Source organism: Triticum dicoccoides, chromosome 5B (assembly GCF_002162155.2).
Source record: "Triticum dicoccoides isolate Atlit2015 ecotype Zavitan chromosome 5B, WEW_v2.0, whole genome shotgun sequence".
NCBI lineage: Eukaryota > Viridiplantae > Streptophyta > Magnoliopsida > Poales > Poaceae > Triticum > Triticum dicoccoides.
Window position 1 is genome coordinate 683,801,022 of NC_041389.1, and position 20,783 is coordinate 683,821,804.

Consider the following 20,783-nt stretch of genomic DNA (forward strand, 5'->3'; position numbering starts at 1 on the left):
GCTATAAAGTTTCAGATATAGCATTGCCAGTCGTCTAACTATCGCTTGTGAACATTTCAGGCAGCACCAATATTCATGTGCTTGAAAAACCTCGGACAGTGAAGACTGAAGAACATGGGGGTGCAAGGGCACATCCTGTATTCTTGATATAATGGTAGGAAGTATGTAAATAAGGTTTTTCATAATGACACTAACAAAGCTTATGCATGAGATGGAGCATCATTCTACATTACTTTGCATGTTTCAAGCCTTTTGATGGAAGCTTCTGTATGTGACGGAAGCTCCTGTATCTGGGGCCATTGATAATACAACCTTCCGTATTCTGTTGAGACTCTTCTTTTTTGTAGATTTTTCTATTAACTCTGTAGTTCAAAGCTGGTGCTTTTGTGAATTTAATTTGAGAGGCAGGAGATGTATTTGTTGGTTATGTAACTGAATTTGGACCTCACAATCAGCTATAATTTTTTCTTTGGAAATTTTGATAGAGAAGATTAATATTCCAAACGTATTCACCTGAGGTTTTATGCTCTTTATAGTTCTGTAGCTATGTCTTCAAGTATCTTTGTGATTCAGTTTAATAGCATTTATGCCATGGCAGCAAGGTGCAGGGTAAATGGTCCTCTTGACCTATCTATTTTGGAATAAGGTTGGGCCAGAGTTTATTCAAATGAACATTGTAAAGTCTGTACTTTCATGTTTTAGACATGTCGAAATTTCAGACCAAACAAGTTTCCTACTTCTCCCCTTCATAAACTCTTCATTTTTTCATTAATATCATTTAGTTTTGCCATTTGTATTTTTGTGATTGGTAGATAAAAGCTTGCGCAGTTGCACTTAGCGTTTATAATACTATATTCAGCTAATCGTACAAGAACCATCTCTGTATAACAGATCCAGGTTTTTATGTGTCTCCCTGTACTTAATGGCTATGTTGTAAGGTTCAGTGGTCAATTGGAGTTTTAATTTTATAGTTGTAGCTCTAAATAAGGTTTCCTTTGTTATGCAGTATATCCATATTATTATTAGAGGAGAGGAGTTGTACCGCCTTGCACAAAATGCGTATTGTTCACCTTGATAGAAGCTAATTATTTGAATTCCTTGGGAAATTGGAGTCGCTCTTGTGCTTGCAGAAGCGCTCTTTTGGTGAATAATATACTGTCCTCCTATTACAATATACTAGTAGAGTGCCCGTGCGTTGCCACGGGCTCTTGAAATATTTTACCAGAGTTACATGTTAAAATCCACACGTACAAACAATATAACACAAATTGAAGTCCATTATTGCAATGTCACAAGCTGAGTGATGTTACAACTTAACATCTATTACAAAAATATTAATATCTAGATGATGCGTTTAAGAAATTCTTTGACAATATCAGGAAAGTTTCCTCTAGCTTCATTCCCACGATGTTTTAGCAAGTATAATAAAAAATGCTTCCTCAATTCATACCCATCCTGCAGAAAAAATAAATGTAGTTAGTTTGAAAAATTCACGGAGAAGGTCTTAAAACATGTAACCCACAATACTAACCGCGCAAACCGGCTTGACCAATTCTTTACCGTTCCACCAGAGCATAAAATGAAAAACAAAATAGCCAGACACATTCCTGGAAAACTTTCAGTTAATATTATAAATAATAGAATGATAACAAAAGTAAATATTCTTGTTATGAATTCATTACCCGTCTATACTCGTTGGAACACCGGCCGGAAATAAATGATGCCATTTAGATATATCAGAATTCCACCCAGGTAGCTTTATTTCGAGTGCTTCTTTGAAATCCCTTGAAAAACTTTTTAATTTCAGTGAATGCCTCAAGTTTTTATCCTCTGACGATTGTGATGATTGAATAGGATCCATAATATATAGACGACGTGCCTCTTTGTCGATGATGTACAGGATGTATCGGCCAATGGATGCATAGGGAAGATAAATCTACAAGTGGAGCTATTAGAAACAAAAACAAACCATGATAACAATGGTCAAAATATTCTATTTACCTTATTGCAAGATGAGATGTCGGTCTCCATCCCAGGCCAGCTATCAAATAATGTTGCCAACGTCTGGATAGTTTCCTTCTCACAAAGCTTCTGACCTCGTGTTGACTCTAACAGCATGGACTAAGTAAAAGAAATAAAATTTGGTTTCAACATGTTGATACTAATGGCACCTAGAATGAAGAGTTACGGTAACTTACACAAAATCGTAGATCCATGTAGTGTATAGGAGGGTCTGTGAACAATACTCCCTCGTCACATGCCAGCATATGCACGGCTGTGTTGAAGCAATCATTGTCCATGGGCTACTCCATGTTAAGTATTCACTGAAGTTTCTTAAGACTTAAGCTCATTGGATCGGGTGTGGAGCTCCGGACCCATACCTTCCTGTAATTTGGATGGTTAGAAGAACAATAATATACATCCGCACATTAAATATTGATACATGATACTTACTCCAAACATCCAGCATCATTGTTCGACATGATGTAGTTGCAGAGGCCGGCAAGTATTTCACGTTGGTCCGTGGGAATGATAGTGTTTGGGGCGGGACGTTTCTCTTGGACTACGTCAGATGGATTATCCAGGATCTCAAGATCAGAATTAGCTAAAGTTTCTTCGTTGAGAGGCTGATGGTACATGGGACATCCTTTTAACTTATTAAGCTCTGAATCGAGCAAAATAATTGCTAATTTTTGTCGAAAATGTTTCATATCCTCCTACAAAACAAATATGAAAACAGTTTATAAGATATTTTGATTAAACATTATGAGATAATGTATAAAACTGAAATACCTACGTAAACTGGACTGATAGTCCACGTGGTGTCCAGTATTCCATATAATTTAGCATAAACAATCCACATGATACGCTATAATATTATAAAATAATGCTTTAGAATATCAGATAGATGAATCTAAAAACAAACTATTAAAACAAGTGCTTACCCATCGGTTTGTATTGCCTCCTGAATTTGCTCTACAACCGTCCATTTTGTAACATTAAGATCAGGCCATTTATGACCTTTGATAAACTCCAGACTATGCTCTGCAAGTTTCAGCCATTTCTCGAGCCCTAATAACTTTTATATATATACGAGATATGTTAAGGATGAAGTCAAACAAAATAAATGCTAAGATGAGAAAAGAAATAGATAGTTACCGTAGTAGCAAGGTCATTGCGTTTGACATTCTCACCAAGTGAGTCCAATGCTTGGATCTCTCGTTTTTTGGCGTTGGCAACTGCTAGATACCAATGGTAGCCCGGCATGTTAATCGGAATGAATAACTGGTGTAAATAAGATACAAGTCACAGTCACAATTAGATATAGTTATTAATAAATCATTAAACATATGAACTAAATAAAAACAGTCTATAATTATATGCATGGATTACGAGACAAAAACTAACCATATCTTGTTGTAGATAACTATTAACATGACGCACGATGCGACGATATTTTGATGGGTCTATGTCTCTTTCCCCGTCTTCTTTTATTTGGCCCGATACAAACGTGCTAATAATGTGTACCTTTTCACCCGCCCTGTCTTGTAAATGCTCGTGAGCAAGCATGCAATATATGTAAGCATTTATCACCTGCAAACAATATTTAAATTATATTTGTACATTATGATATTATATATAATCAATTAATTACAAAGATTATGCAATTGGTCTTACACCGTCATGTAAGAACATGTCATTTTTAATAAGGCATTCCAAATCGTCAGTTGCTAACAAGGCATCTCCAATGTCCATAAACTGGGTATTCTTAGGGGCAGACTTGATTGATTCGATGACTGTAATATCTCTAGAGGTACAAACATAGTCTATGAAATTCATAAAAAAGTGAGCCAACTTAGTAAACAATAAAAGCCAAATTAGTTGAATACAAAAGACAATATCACAAAAAATGATGATAATAATATAAAAAAATACCTTATGGAATAACATGTAAATTAGCATCCTTTTTTGGTTTATTATGAGATATAACCTCTTCGACGTGATTATGTTGTGAGTTTCCGGCCCCTTGCAGCGACATTGCATCTGAACCCTCAATGAATTCTTTCCGTGCATCTCCAGAGTCCATATCCATGTATACTATATCCTGAAAAAACAAAAATATAAATACACCATTCATTTTATCGTATATAACATAGATACAGAGTAAGGTTAGCTCTATGCACCTCTTCTCGCGGTGTTTCAATGCGGTCTGTCATCGTTGCATATGTCGGAACCCATCAATTTATGTCTATGCTAAAATATATTTAATATTTTTTACTACATCATAAAACTATATACAATATATAATACAAAACAATTGTTTTATCTGATAATAAGAAAAGCATTTGGTTATCTATAATGTTCATATAAGTTAGTAGGCGTTTAAAATTGCTTAAACTATTTTAAATTAAATGATAGGCTATGGAAAATTGACAAACAGAAATTAAAACAAACAACCCAACATTAACAAAGTTTATTTGTTTCATCTATATTTTTTTGTGATACCCTTAATATATGTAACAAGCATAAAAATATTTATTTTCATGAACCAGGTTTATATATATAGAATTTTGTTTATTTACAAATCAATAATTACGATTTTTTTGTTTAATATCATTTTGTGAGGTACAAAAAAAATTACAAGCAAAATCATCCCAGCATTAATAAAAAGTATACTATGATGAATTATATATGATGAAATATAAATGATATTTCCTACTGCATCATATTACGAATTTGATATTATTATAATTATATGTAACACAACTTATTCGTATGCAAAAAATGTTGTTTAAATAATTATTATGAGAAACCAAATTTATTTTATATTATATTTCCTAATAAAAAATATTTGTAACACAACTTATTGGTATGCAAAAAAGAAAACCAATTTCATATTATTAGAAATATATGTTGTTTAAATAAATGTCATACGCCATGTTCCTAATTTTTTTACATAGTTTTCAAAAAATGTTCATGATATATGAAAAATATTTTTGCTATTTACATAAATGTTCTTGATAATTTGATATTTCATAATGTTTTTTTCAAATTATGCAGGTGTTGTTGTTTTTTAAAGAAAAATGATATATATTATCAAAAAATGTTAGGTATTTGCAAAAATTGTTCCTCAAATTCAAAAAAATGTATTTGCTTTTTAGAATTTTTTTATGGGGTTACCAATAAAGGTTCTGACTTTTCAAAAATTGACCTGGATTTTAAAAAATAGTTATTGTTTATTGAAATTAGTTATCAAATTCAATACAATGTAAATATCTTAAAAACTTGTTCAAGTTTATGAAAATATTATGGATTTTTTAAAGAGGTTACGATTTTCAAAGTTTGTTCTTAATATTCAAAAAAAAATTGTGCTTGTAAAGAACTGTTCACACTTCCAAAATTGTTCATTTTTAAAAAAAATGGATGTCATTTTCGATTTTTTTTAAATATTCAAAAACTGTTTGTGGTCAAAAAACTGTACAAATTTATCAAAATTTGTATTTGTTTAAAAGTTTCTTCTCAAAATTCATAAAAAAATATGTTTGGAAAATTTATTCGCTTTTTCATTTTTGCTATCTATTTTCAAAAACATTCATGTTTTCAAAAGAGAAATGAGGTGATGAAGCAGAAAAGAAAGAAAAATAAATAAATAAGAAAAATATTTGGGCCGGCCCAGTCGGGACGAAGCCTTTGCGTGCCCAGCCCCCCGCCGCGCGACGGCCCACCTCCCCCGCTGCGGCCGCGCTTGGCGTTCCACCTACCCGCCCGTCGGCCCACCTCCCTGCCTCTCCACCTACCCCGCCGCCCACCTTATCCAATCCCTCTGCTCCACTCCCCTCCACTCGCTCGTCTCCCCTCCACTCACTCCCCCGCCGCCGCGTCGCCGCGTGCGTCCACGGGCTGGCGTCCGCGCGGCTCCGCCCGGCGACCGCCGCATCAGGCCCTCTCCTCTCCACTCAGTGGCAACCTATCGCCCTTTCACCTCACCCCCGACGCATCACCGCGCACCTCGCCGAGAACGCAACCACCAAGACTCCGCCCGGCGACAGTTGCGTCTCCGGCGAGCCGTGTGCGGCTGAGGGGATGCACGCATCGAGCTTCATCGCGCATCAATCTGCAACGACACGTGTGCGGCTGGATCCGGTGGCGGTCCGTTCAGATCCGCCACGTTGCTGGTCTCCGGCGATGTCAAGGTCGAACCGAGGCGGGGTGCATTGATCTGCAACGACAGAAGCTACGGTACGTGCGTCTGAACACTTTCCTCCTCTACTTCTTCCATTTGTGGAATCCCTGGCCTGATCTCCTCCTCGCCTTCTGTTTCGAGGCGGCTCCCCGACGGCCAAGACACTGCCATGGTGGTGCATCCTGTCGTCTTCATCGCCGGCAAGAAGCAACCCCACGAGGTGCAGTCACGGTGGTCTACCACTCCGCCGTCTTCCGCAACCCATCCCCACTTCCATGGCAAGGTGAGACAAACGGCCCCTCCCCCGTCCCCCGTCCCCGCTAATGGCCGTAGGTCAGCGGTTTGCTGTAGTTTAAGGCTAGCTACGTGAGCGTGTACTGCGTGAACGTTAGCTTTAGGAGAAGAGAGAGGGATTTGAGACAACAGATCGAGTGTTGCCGTGTGCAGTGTTGGGTATCTTTTGCACTTGCTCCATCAGCATACTGCTACTATTTCATATCATTGATTGATGCATTGTTTTTTCATAATTGAATTGGCGAATGATGAAAAGGTGTAATGTTCAGGGATTTTTGCTAGATGATTTGTTGATCCAGTTTAATTTTAGTAGGCATCTGGGTACTGTTTATGAATTGATAGCGCACCTTGCTTAAATCCTACAGTATTATTTTTACTTTTCTCAGACAATCTTTTCTGGATTTCATACTAACAAGTGGCTTGGTTTGTGTTATCCAGTCCTATGTTCTGCCATCCTTTCGTAGTGATAGCTGTGTTGGGCCGGGGTGCAACGGATGCATTCAACACATTTCAAGTGACTTGGATGTAGATATAGAGCCAGTGCAAGTCAATTATGGCAGGAAATCAAAGTCAGTTTCCTCATTTATCCATCACCGTAGGACTATTATGACTACTGCATTTTATTTTAGTTTGGAGATAAGTCATGTTGTCAAAATTACTTCTTATTTGCAACTGATTGGTGTTGCACAGAATAGGCATGCCCTGTTGCAACTCATGGGTATTGTCCTTCTGCTTTTGCATGCTACTATATATTGCTTTTGGTTTTAGTTAAGCTAACATCACCAATCTTTTAATGATTGCTGGGCTTGGCCTTGTGCACAAGTTATGGCCCAGTTTTTTACTTAGTAATTTTGGTTTCTTAATGTTTTTAGGAGACACATTTATTCCAGCTGCACTTTATGGAAATATAATAAACTAAATAGCAGATAGTGCTACGATGTCAATAGTCATCTGGTTATGAAGCTGTCATTTTAATCATGAAATAGTCACTGTTCGATCTTTCTTGCAATTTCTGGAAACAATTTTGTGTCTTACCACCCAATATTGAATTTGTGCTAACTATACACAAATTGGGATGAACTGGGATCATGGTATTTAACCATGATAAGCTAAAGGTAGTTTAAACATGTTTAATAAAGTCACTTTTGCTTCTTCTTGTTGTGATATATTGTACTATTATATGGTCAGCTAGAAGATGAAAACTATATTTGTTGTAGTTGAGCTTAAACTAATTTCTTCATGTTGTTGATGTATTTTGTGGTTTCATGCACTTTCGTTCGTGAACTTGGAGACAACTTGGAGACTATGCTTATTGGAGAGGCTGCTTCTTGGGAGTGCAAAGTAAGCAGAACAACCCACACAACTACTGCAATCAAAGTAAGTAAAAGCAGCACAATCCGTATGCATTTTATGTACATAGGTATGATACGCTCATTTCCTCACTTTGATTTTGACTAAACTTTATTGTGCAGTAGGAGTAGTTGCTAGAAGTATACTTTGTTGAAAGCTCATCGATGTGCCAATTTTTGATAGTCAAGGTACTGTTTCTAAAAATAGTTTGCTTAGCTTCAGTGTTGTTGGATTCAATATAAATTGAGTTGTGTTTTTGGTGCTACAAGGAAATCCTGGACACTTACAATCAAGTTGGGCATACATGTCAACTTTTTTTCAGGGACGACATATATATCAATTATGTGAGGTGAGGGGATAGAGTTGTGAAGGCAAATTATAAGTAAAACTACTTGACCTAAAAACTTCTTATCTACTGCTTGCTATCAAAACTCAGTGTCTACTGTTTGCCATAAAAACTTCTTGTCTACTGCTTTGTCATGTTTCGTTTTTTAGTACATATGTACATGTGTGTGGTGAGCTTCATGTCTGAAATTTGCATTGTGCTTACAAGTCAATAAGGCATCTAATGCCAAATAATATTATTTATCTTCACTTGTACATTAGAGTCATCTAATAAGAGAGGTCAATGATGTGACCATATCTTCATGAGTTAGAGACACTACAACTCCTTAGAGTCATCTAGTGACAATAATTAGTTTGGTTGCCTATGCAGTCTAGAATATATGATGAATCTATTTTTCTTCAGTTGTACCTCACCTAATAGGACATGATCATAACAAAATAACTATTATACTTTTAGAGAAGAGACAGATCAAGAAATCTTCATACCTAGATGAACTCGCCTTCTTGATCCTCCTCGGAAATTTTTCCTCTAGGACTGGCTAATTTGATCTTTTGCTATCTGTGATGGGCGAAGGGAGAGAAAGGAGGGGGAGGAGGGATGGCATAGGTTAACATATATAGATAGGCCATGCGCCGGATAACTGGGTAGGGAATCATGGCTTGTTCTAGTCCCACCATATATTGCTGTATGGTGCAGATCTATTTCCTTTCGAGATCAAATGCCCACCTGTTAATATATTAGAAAATATGTCAATATTTATAACTTTCTAAATAGGTAAATTGTTATTGTATTCATTAAATAATCAACTTATCATTGATTTGCATGCCAAGATTAGCTATAACTGGCCACACATTTTACATTGTATATACTTAAATAATAATAAAATTAATATATATCCCTGCCAGTGGCATCAAAACATATAACTTTCCAATTTTCGTATGAGTAAAACAATATTGTAACATGTATATACTGTTGCAGGAAGTGTTTAAGCACTTTGGGGCTGGTGGCTAGTTAAATTCTGATAATGCATTCACAGATGAGTAAGAGGTTAAACTACATCAGAGATTGGAGAAACTTTACTTATCCACTCGTGCTGCCAAAGTATGAGTAACACAATTTCATCGTCTCTTTTCTTTCTACATTGTTTACTTTGGATTTAAAACATTGGCATCTTTTGCCAGCATTTTTCAAAGGGACGTTGTTCGGGGTGTGGAGGGCTACATAGTGACAGTACCTAAGCAAGTGGAAATAGGTATGTTGCTCCAATTGTATATTAGCTCCAATTTTACTTACCACATATGTCTATTCTGTTTAAATATAGTTAATACATTGAACACATTATATTTTGAATTACATTATATTAGAATGAGATGTGACTGCCTTAGGGTAACTTTATAATAATTTTCTTCCTCACCAAATATAATTGGAAAATGTTGGTAACGAATAATAATTGTCGGAACATCCTGGGACAGACTTGTACTTTATGTAGTCAATAAGAAAACAGTTTGGAGGGGACTAATTTTGTCTACTGTATTCAGGAACACATACAAGATAATCATTGCTTTATCAGAAACATCTTGAGCAAGACAGAGAACTGTGGATCCTGTGTGAACTTGAAGATTGGTGACAATTGAAGGTACGTGCCCTATGACCGTTCGATTGCTGGTTTAAAGTATACATCGTATCGTATAACAGTGCGTGTATGGATGAAGTTATACGATACGAGATTAGCTACTGCAAAAGAAAATTAATGACGTGCACAATAACGATGAAATGTTAATTAATTAATTTGTTCACTTAAATAGTTCATTGAAAAAATGAGTGTATACATCATATCGTATAACAGTGCGTGTATGTATGAAGTTATACGATACGAGATTAGGCTTTAGAACTTTAGTGTGACGAAAAAGCCCAGATGGTCTGCCCTGCCCCACTTAAACTCATGGACATATTGTGGCTCTCCTACTAAAGATTTTTATCGAGAGCACGCGAAAGGCGTCCCTTAGCTTCAGAGAAGGGGACAAACAATATGTACAAGATTTACATGGCTGCAGGCATCGCCCACGACGTGCCTGCCATCTCCTAAAAACCCTCCTAGGCTACTATTCACAAAAATGTAGAACTCCACTCCCTCTAGCTAGAGCCCACAGGTGGCGCTCCATGAAAATGTTCCCGGCCAGTTATTGCTCATTAGACAGATTATTCCTAACTAAAACTCTACCATTCTTGCTTCTATATACTCCAGCAAATCAACATGACAAAAGAGTCGAAGTCCTTTCAGTGTGTCTTGGGCATCCTCTCACTCGAAGCCACCCACCACTCTTCCACCTTTTCATGCCCATTGGGTATCAGCTGCAGAGGTATCCCTACCTTGGAAAAGCATTCGAACCAGACCTGTCTGGCATAGACGCATTGTGCAAGGATGTGATCCACCGTGTCCTGCTCCTGATCACACAAGAAGCATGAAGATATCGTATCTTGCAAACCGTGTCAAACTCGCCTATCCGACGTCCAGATCCTATATTGGACGGCCAACCACATAAGTAGCTTGCATGAGGTGCCCCGCTTTTCCATATCGCGTCCGCAAGCTGAAATTGCACCCATCCCTCACACATAATCGCGTAAGCCGAAGCAGCCGAGTAGGTGCCCGCACCGTTCCATCACATACTAAAGATCAGTATGTGCATAGTCTACTCATGCCGCCTCTCCCCCTCATCCTCTATCCTTGATGCATCATGCCGCCTCTCTCCCTTATCCTCTCTCGATTGCAGCACTGATCGGGAACCGGAATGTCAAGCTCGATTTCTAGTTTGAGAAGCTAGAACCCTTGCCCGAACAAGTTGCTTTGTCGTCGGAGTGGTTGAATCCTCGTAGGGTAGGAGATATGTTTGTGGGTGCGATTGTTTTATCGCTGATTCGCTCGACCCCTCACCGGTTAAGCTGATTTATCTCCGAAGGACATGGATGTTAGCTTATTTTTTAGCGTCTACGGCGAAAGCTAGGCGCTAGGCCAATGCCCAGGGCTTAACCGCCCAAAGGCGAGCGCTTAACAAACAGAAATTACCAAAACAACAAATATAAAAGTGAAACCAACTTGTAGTAGTACCAAAACTACAAATAGTTCTTAAATATTCCAAACCCCAAATTTTTTTATAGTTCCCATCCATAACCAAACATGACAAGATGAGTGAAGTAATCCTGACGGTTCTGCATGCATAGAAGCATATTTAGTTGTTCAAAACCCTCAAGGCCGCCGTAATCTCCTGAGGGATGTTTCCAGCAGCTAGATTGTCTTTCACCATGAGCATCTGGACTACCACTTGGCTCCTGAGCATAATTGGATCCTAGAGAGAATGAAACAAATTCACCATTAAATGTTGTAGTAGTTGGATTATAAATGGCACATTAAAACTCGTCGAATAGATAATTACTGTAGTGTTCATCCAGGTCATGCTACGCAAAGAACCAAGCTGGTGGGCCATCTATTGTAGAACTAAGAAACCCGAGTCTTTGCTGTGACAAACAGAATAAAAACTTGAGATTTCTACATACTGCATCTTATTCATCTAAAAAATTTATTAAATTACCGTCGAAAATTGAATGACATGTTGTCATGACGCCAATCCATGAGTTCGGTGTTCCATCCAAGGACCCTAGCCTGCAACACTTCATTGAGTTCTTGCTTCAAAATAGTGATTTCCTTCATCATCTCTTTGTTGTGAGTGCTATTTCCCACTTGTCGTCCGTCTAGTGATGGATTAAATATGATAACCCTTCTCCTCATCCGATTTACCACGAGTAGACCATACGAGGAATCCGGGATAGACAACGGAAGTAGATACTACAGAAGGTCAACACAGGTTAATTGCTATCAGGAAAGAAAAAATAATTTAGGAATTAAAGAATCTTACAATTGTGGAGTTGAACACATCATATCTAGGAAAGGGCTGTAGAACATCATTGTTGATCAGCATCGAGGTGCGCTGCCCTTGCGGCATCCAGGAATACCTTAGAGCTCGTGATTGAGCATGAAACTGCAAGTCAAAATAATGTTTTCCTCCAGCCATGCTGGTGCCTGCATGCCTCTCTACTTCAGCGCTCGCAAGCTTTCGAATAGCGAGATTGAAGCAGTCGGGATGTAGGCTTGTTGAAGTAACAAATAGTGTGTCTTTCAGCATTCTGAGGCTGATTTTGATCCGGTACGGTGCATCGCTTCTTATCCAGATTGAGCTGCACGTAAAAATATAAAAAATGGTTAGCACTATGAGTGGTACTTTAAAACAATTTTTTTTCATATGGTAATATTTTCTAGATAATCTAATAGCTACGAGCAGAACGTAATATTTTGATAAACTATAGAGCATGAAACTTGTTGCAGCACCTTCTAGCAAAAGCTAAAATTAAATAATAATTTCTCTGTAAGAACAATATTAATTTGCTAGAAATTAATAGCAGGAAAATTTAGGTAGAAACCATTATACCAAGTTTGCTGGCTGTTTAAAAACAAAATTAAATGGTTGTACAATAAACTAACGACATTAAGTTTTTCAACATTTGTATTGCAAATAATACGGTTGATGTTCAACGGCAATACTGCCAAAACATTTAACAAAAATAATTTTGTAATGATGGCCGCAAAAAGTAAGATTTAATCTAAAGAAAAACAAATCAAGCAATATCATACTACTATATCAAACAGAGTCTGATGTGTACAACCTAGCTCTAATGAGATTTCTTTAGAGAAAATAAACATAGAATAGCATAACTTACTCTAGTGTCTGCTCATCATGAACGCCATTCATAAAGCCGAATATATATTCAAGAGCATCTTCCACGAAATGCCGTGGTGGGGGCAGAAGATGCAGGGGTGCGGGCAAATCCTCCTGGGGGTTGGCCACAACATCGTGGAGCTCGAGGGCAGCCTCATTGGGGTTGGGGGCAGCGGCATCCAGGGTCGCCGGCGCATTGTTTCCAATGATATGCTCCATCGCTGATCGATACGCGTGAGTGATCGTTCGCTGAGGTGTCTTGGCAATTAGGATGTCGATGCAGCATATATATAAACGGATATATTTTCAGTGCTATTTATTGCCTGCCAAATATATCAAAGCGTTTTTACTGCTTTTTATTGCCTGCCAAATATAACAAATCGTGACGGCGGCGTATCAGATATTTCTCCTTTTTTATAGTTGAATATTTTGTTCCTAAGGATTGCCAAATTTACAGTTCAATATCAATGAATTGAAAAAAATCAACCTTTGTATAAAACCAGATATGCCGAATTAAGCTCGCGTACAAAATATACACACTGCCATAATGGCTACACGTAGAGTTGACAAGCAAAAAGAAAACACACTTTAACACAAATGATTGTTCTGTGTGAATACATTATTATTCCAAATGTAGATAAAAGGACCGAGGGAAAAGAGCTATTTAACGAGCCGTCTTGAAAAACAAACTCATCTACTGTCCATTTTTCCTGGCTACCACTGCAGCATTGACGTATGATAGTGTTTCGTCAAGTGTCGTTAAGCAGGCTTCGTGGATATCTACGAAAAAACAATTTTTTAGTACTAATATCATTGTAATACAAAAACGAACAAAAGGCCATAAAAATCAAAATAGTTTAAAGAACTTACCTTGAAGATGATGAACATCATCATCCATGTCGGGGGAGAACAAGAATGTGCTCTCCCTCATAGTGTCCAGGCACTTACCCCTCCGGTTTAGCTGTATGTACGTGACTGCAATTTTCTCGAATAAATTTTCAGTGCACTGCAAGTGTTTCAAGTGACGACCAACATGCTCTTGACGTAGGCGTATAAAAAGTATCTCCCGTCTGGAATGATAAAGATATGTTGATGGTAGTCAACTATCAAATAACAATAAGCATATAAAACCTCAAGTACTGATTGGAGTTTACCGAAAATTCATGATGCCTATCTCAACAAAATGGACTTGCCGTCTATATAATGAATCCCACCTATGTTGTATCCTACCAGCATAGACAATAATACCAAGAACATCTGGAAAAAATTAAGTCTGGGTGAGACAAAATGTTGAATGGATAAATATGCAAAAACAAACTAAAAGATGTTGCACCGGTAATGGTTTTGTCTCGTAGCAAGGATATGGCACCAAGTTGTGGGAAAAAAGGCGGACAGATTGTCGATGCAATACTGTGCACCGATGTCCTAACCATGGTCATAGCATTTAGTTCAATGACGAACTCCATGCATAGATACCAGAAGTGACCATCTAGCATTTCCGTGGGGTTTATCCCAACGCTAGTGAAGTCATATGTTAGCCCGGTCTGCAGATTGTCGTTGAATCGATAAGCTTGGTTGTTGAAGGCAATTGCTTCAATCTTTGTTCCCTAGAAATTTTTAATAATTCAGATAACAAGACTTTAGAACACATGTGTATATACATTAAAAAAGGTTGATATATTTAGTGATCACTAATCTCATACTTCCTGGTCCAGAAGTATGCAACGAAAGTATGGGTTTCCCATTGCATGCACCCTGATATGGGACTTCCACATCACCTTAGCTCGAATGATCCAACATCTGTGATAGATATGTTCCATCCGTACACTTTGAAAATTCAGGTACCTACATAAAATAATACAAAATGATGGGATAAACAAACGGTGATGTCAGATAAGCGTGCACGTAGATCGGCACACTTGCCTGTTCATCGGAGGGATGATGGGATCCGGTGGATTCGCCATCACCCTCCTCGAGGGCCTCGAGTTGTACGATATCACCATGGTCAGGGAGCTAACGGATGAAGTGTTAAAGAATGATAGAGGGGCGCATGGGCATATATAGTCCAAGGGGCCCATAGGTGGGAAAATCAAAATTCTTTCAATATTTGCATGTGGCCGTATAGCGAAAAGAACACTCCAATATCGAAATGATTATAAATAGTAAGTTATGAGTGTTCTTTGGCAACAAAATATTTATTGCTAAAACTTTTTGAATCAATTAATTATTTATAGATATTTGAGATTCTAAATCTGATAAAAATCATGTCAATTATCTCACTAGTATCAATGATTCCTTTTCGCCTGTTAATACGCTATATCTCTACTCCTAATGATGACTTCAGATCTTTAGTTAGAAACGCAATAATTGGATATATATAGTAATAATTAAGGTGATAGTGCGTGAAGGTAAGTGTATTCACGCAATAAATATATTACCATTAATTACAAACATGTAATCAATTAAATATCGATTATTTACTCAGTTTGTATTTAGTTATATTCACGCAATTAATATTATTACCATGGATTCACTAATATTTCATCGATTAAAAATATTAGCATTAATTACAAACATGTAATCAATTAAAAAATCAATTGTTTACTCAGCTTTGATTACACTATCTGTTTATTTATAATATCCCAGGATATTTGTTTTTAGTACATGTGATGAGACGTCGTTGTGTTACTTTGCAACACTATTTTACGGGCATTTTAGAATAGTCACAATTTCGATGGTAGCGTGTATTCATATAAGAACAAGATAAATATCTGTTCTTTATGAGAGTTTGCATCAACTTGTTGCTCTCCGTGTATTCATATAAGAAAAAGAAAAACATAGCATGTTAGGCGACAAAAATCAAAGGGAAGATCAAAAACAGAGAGTAAGAAACCAAGCATGAAACAATGTATGTTCTTTATTCATACTTCCATAGTTTGACTCCAAATCGATTACAATGCAAAATGCTCTTAAGGAGCGTTCAAACATAAAACATAAAAAGCTGTAAAGAATAATGTATAACTCCTCATGATTTCTCTTTTCAAGGCATTTCCATCTTCTTGTCACATGCTTGCATGTGCTTCACAACCATATATTCCAACTTCTCGATCTTCTTTACGAGAGTTTGCATGAGCTTGTTGCTCTCCTTGGTTGCCTGCAGAATTTGATCGTTTGTAGTAGCCCAACCGTCCCCCAAACATTCTTTCCTAACGGGATAACTACTACTAATAGGCTCGACGTGATTATGCATCCTAAGACATTTTGACTTTGGCGTGTTACCCTCAGCAAAGGGAAGCATAGGCGTAGTGCTGTCATCATCTTCCAGTACACCGAGATCTTCCTGCCAACGAATATCCTCAACAGCATCATCGCTGAAGCGAATTGAACTGTTGGATGACGCCATGTGAGAGGAGGATGGAGTGTCAAGAAATAGTTTAACTTGTTCAAGAGAGGTCTGGTAAGGTCGCTCGAACGGTTGATCAATATATAAGCGTTTATAGGAAGCTCTGATTAGGAAATCGGTAATCAAATCCACCGATTTGGTCACGATCAATATTAATTAATAGGATCAATTTTGCGATTCGGTGAGTAAAACCTACTATATGATTACAAGACAAAAAAGATATCCTGTCTTAAGATTTCATTCCTGATAAACCGAATAGGAATTTTTTTATAAAGGAAGCAAATAAGATAGTTAACATGCACGTATTGTTTTAGTGACAGGATATCAGAGATTCGCGAAATATCTGCCTATAATTTCATAATTAATTATAATTTTACACACCAGACGATTCTGTTATTAAATAGCTGTTTGTATGGACAAAACGTTTGTTAGTTTTAGAATATCTTATTTTACATTTTTAGTACAACGTTGTCTTGTTTCAGTATGTTATTTTCAGCGTACATAACAAAAAATACATTATGAAGGCAGAAATATTTCAACGGAAAATTAATTAACTTAGCACACACGGTAGAGTATGTTTCCAACATTCTGGATGTGGTTATTTGAAATACTAATAAAACAACGACGTGAATTTTGTATAGTTAAGCATCGATTCTTAATTATGTTTAATACACACCTGATATCAAATGGGAAGGCCCATGAACATATGTGATATCAACATCAGTTTGTTGGGGTACAACCGGTTGCGGGGTTGTTCCATCACACATACTTATCATCCATTGGTAGTTATCACCATCAAAGGATTCCTCTGTCTTATCTGCAACCACTTCATCAAATGTTTTCACAATCCTGAAATATGAAGATATGTATAGCAACTGCTACAAGAAAAACTATAACTTGGCGATACTTCTGACTCGGAGCGCTCAACCGGACATATTAGATACATCTTGTTTCCTTGAAGGTGTCATACTGCTGTAATATAGCATACTCGTACCTGCTAAGTGAAGGGCAGGGAGATGTTCATGGAGATGATTGTTGGCGGCATTCTCATTTTTCTTTCGATGTCCACCACGAATCGGAGCCATAAATGTCTCCTTGTTTTCGCCAGCGTCCGATTTGCTCTTACGATACGATGCCCGTCTCCGATTGTTTATTAGGTCCCTCTTGTCAAATACTGAGTGAAACATCAAGATGTGAGAGAAATGAATCTAGGAATGCACATTGTATTAATGGTTACTAATAATATTTAATAATCAAAGAAACATACCAGACATTGAAACGGAAGATTGATATTCATGATGTAGTTTCGTAGCTTCCTCATCTTTTTTCTTCCGATAAGCAGCTCGCCTCTTGGCGTTTATCTGCTGCTTTATTTCATCAGAGTAGATAACTTTCTTAGTTTGATTGTGGACATAGCTGCTAGATCGTGTAGTCATCTTCTCGGATGTTGAGTCGGATGCCGGTAAAACATGAGCAGCTGCATTAATGTATACTTGTCTTCTTCCATCTATACGAGACAACTCAGGAGTCTCTGTCGCAACAGAAGAGCAACATGATTTTTGTACATATGCAAGATAAAAACATAAAGCATGATAAGGTTCACAAATTAAGTAGAATCAGGTAATACCATTTACACTTTGTGCTGCGGCTGTGGCAGACTCATTTGAGATAGAACTGAGAGGCACAAACGAAGCCTTATTCAATATGAATGAGCTAGCCGGTTTGTCTGCTTGATGAAAAAATAACCGATAGTTTAGTTTACTGCTAACCGAAATGCGTCGATTATTCTTTATGTTTAATTCTCACCTGAGACCATATCGGAAGGCGGCTGAACATATGTGATATCACCATTAGTGTGTTGGGGAACAACCGGCTGTGCGGTTTGACTTGTTATATCCCGATCTGAAGCTGGTTCATACAAGTAACCGAAATACAGTTAATCAAATTCAGACACTAAATTTATGGGTACTCTCTCCGCACAGTCTCATACCTTGAATAATAGGGTTATCATCATCAAATATTGTCCCATCCATCTCATTATGCGGAACAACAGGTAGCGGTCTGGACCCAACTGGCATAATTGGGGTATTTGGGTAGTTCTCAACATCATATGTCCCAACCAACTCATCTGCAACCACTTCATGACATGAAATCACAATTGGGATCTAGCTTGACATGTATAGCAAGATTTTTAGGTTAATATATACCTGGAGGTACATCCGTCGGTGTCATACTTTCTGCTGCTTTGCTTTGTGGATTCCCCATACGTACCTGTAAGCACAGATTTTGTAAACACTAAAATCTATGAAATGCTTTTTGCCAAGTTTATTCTTGTTTTCTTCCTGATATGCAGAAATTTCAATTAGAATGTAGAAGACATTGTTCTCTATGTATTTGCATATATAAACTGATTGGTTCTCTATGCATTTGTTCTTTCTATTCTATTTCAAAAGGAACAATATAGCCAAACATTATATTTTGACAAACATTCCACAGATTTCTCAATCCAAAACTTGATGCATCATAATGGTTTGTGTCCTAACCGGCATCTACGCATTAAATCTTCAAAAACAGCAAAATCAGAAAGGAAAACAATTAATAAACACTAAAATTGCCGCCATGCTAAGATGATACACTCACTCTTATCTATTGTATGTGGTGCTTGCATAATCAGTCATGTGCATGCATGCTACTTTAAATGCTGGTGTTACACTCACATCTAATTGTATATATAGGCTTGATATTTTTTGACGCATTCAAATGTACTTTCAGGGAGCAGTGAGACCCATTAGAAGATGGTCAATGTACTATCAGGGAGCAGTGAGACATTTGAAGGTACAGTTTATGAATGATGAGTTTTATGACAATGACACCCATTTGTCACAAACTGATCAGAAAGCTCGAGCAATTTGCAGGCTCTTTACCATATTTTTAATTTGTTACACAGTTTTTTGGCACACATGAAAGCTGGGTAGATGTCGCGGCTGGGGTGTTCTCTTCTCCATGCGGTGTTAGGCTCTGTTAGGGATGAGTCGAGAACGGCCCACCAGCCTGCACTGCACCTCAATTGGAGCTGTCGAGAGCATCTCAGGTACACTCTATGCAGTTGTGTGTACATCTTGTAGTGCTCTTCTATGTGGAATGGATACTTCTCTCATCCTGTTATTCATACCTATGCATATATGCTAGATCAGATGTATTTTGGGGGGTGCTAAATCATGGTGATTACTGAATGGTTCCAGTTTGATGAATGAAAGCATTGTAATGTTAAAAGGAACTGGATTGCTTTTTTTGACTTGAGTTCCCATGCAAAGTCTAAATACTTGATTATCCAAGTAAAACTCTTATGCTGTCTAGATACTGAAGAAATAAATCAATGCCATGCAGATCATGCATCCTGTCTGGGTGTCCAGGAGCGAAAGTCGGATGTCAATGCATTCGATGTATTTGAAACAATGGATGTAAGACAGAATCAATTTGTGGATATTTCAACAATGGATGTAAGACAGAACCAATGCGCGGATCTGTTGAAAGTATGTACTGTAAGCGCAACCGTTGTAATACCTACCCAGGAACTGGGAAACTGGGATCAGCCCCGGCAGTGTCCAGAAGGGAATGCGGCGCCGTCGGTTCCTGTGCGTGATCGGCGGCGCCTCCAAAACGGCAACGCGGGCGCCGTCCGCTGAAGGGCGGCGGAGGCAAAACTTAGGATCGGCAGCGGCAAAGGCAATGATGTCCGGCGGGGCGAGGGGATGGATCGGGCGAGCGAAGGAGAGGCCGACGGCGGCGGAAGATCAGATCTGGGCACGACGCATCGATCGGGCGTTTTTTTGGCGTTAGATCTGTGACGTAACGTGGGCGGGGCGTTAGACGAAGAAAAACCAGCGAAGGGAGGGGATAGATGATAAAAAACCAACGAAAAAAAACCGGAAGACTATTCACCAACTGCTATATTAGGAGTAGAGATACTATGTCAATATTTTTCTATTTGGTTAACTGATTAATGGTCTCCAAAACTAGGCCATAGTAGATGTCATTTCCTTGCTTCCCTTTCAACCAACGTATATCCTTGTTATTTGCTATGTTTGTGTTGTCCCTTCCCTTCTATGTTTCCAGTGTCTAGGTGCAGAATTTGTAGCCAACAAGAAAATGATTGAAACATTGCAGTTTCTTGGTAGGCAGAGAAGACATCACTAGTAGAAAAACACCTATTAGACCCGGTTCGTAAGGGCCTTTAGTCCCGGTTCGTGAACCGGGACTAATGGATCGTTACTAATACCTGCACCCATTAGTCTCGGTTCAAACACGAACCGGGACAGATGGTCCTCCACGTGGCCGGTGCGCCGACCCCAGGCAGGGGGGCCTTTGGTCCCGGTTGGTGGCACCAACTGGTTGGTGGCACCAACCGGGAACAAAAGGCATCCACGCGTTAGCATT

The 20,783-nt window shown here is 38.2% G+C and overlaps 2 long non-coding RNA genes across 4 annotated transcripts; one reads left to right on the top strand and one right to left on the bottom strand.

Moving 5' to 3' along the window:
* Positions 1 to 1,354: 1,354 nt before the first annotated feature.
* On the bottom strand, positions 1,355 to 1,706 carry LOC119312609. Its single transcript, XR_005151400.1, has 3 exons — positions 1,683 to 1,706; positions 1,532 to 1,607; positions 1,355 to 1,455 (listed from the first exon to the last, which is right to left on the bottom strand). It is a non-coding gene; the product is annotated as an uncharacterized LOC119312609 (long non-coding RNA).
* A 5,250-nt stretch (positions 1,707 to 6,956) lies between these two features.
* Positions 6,957 to 19,898, top strand: LOC119312608. Of its 3 annotated transcripts, none has more exons than XR_005151397.1 (9): positions 6,957 to 7,855; positions 7,951 to 8,016; positions 8,098 to 8,210; positions 9,153 to 9,275; positions 9,356 to 9,426; positions 9,713 to 9,810; positions 19,119 to 19,181; positions 19,294 to 19,437; positions 19,734 to 19,898. It is a non-coding gene; the product is annotated as an uncharacterized LOC119312608 (long non-coding RNA). The 3 variants fall into 3 exon arrangements; XR_005151398.1 differs by having other exon boundaries at positions 8,098 to 8,177; XR_005151399.1 differs by having other exon boundaries at positions 8,151 to 8,210.
* The last annotated feature ends 885 nt before the right edge of the window (positions 19,899 to 20,783 follow it).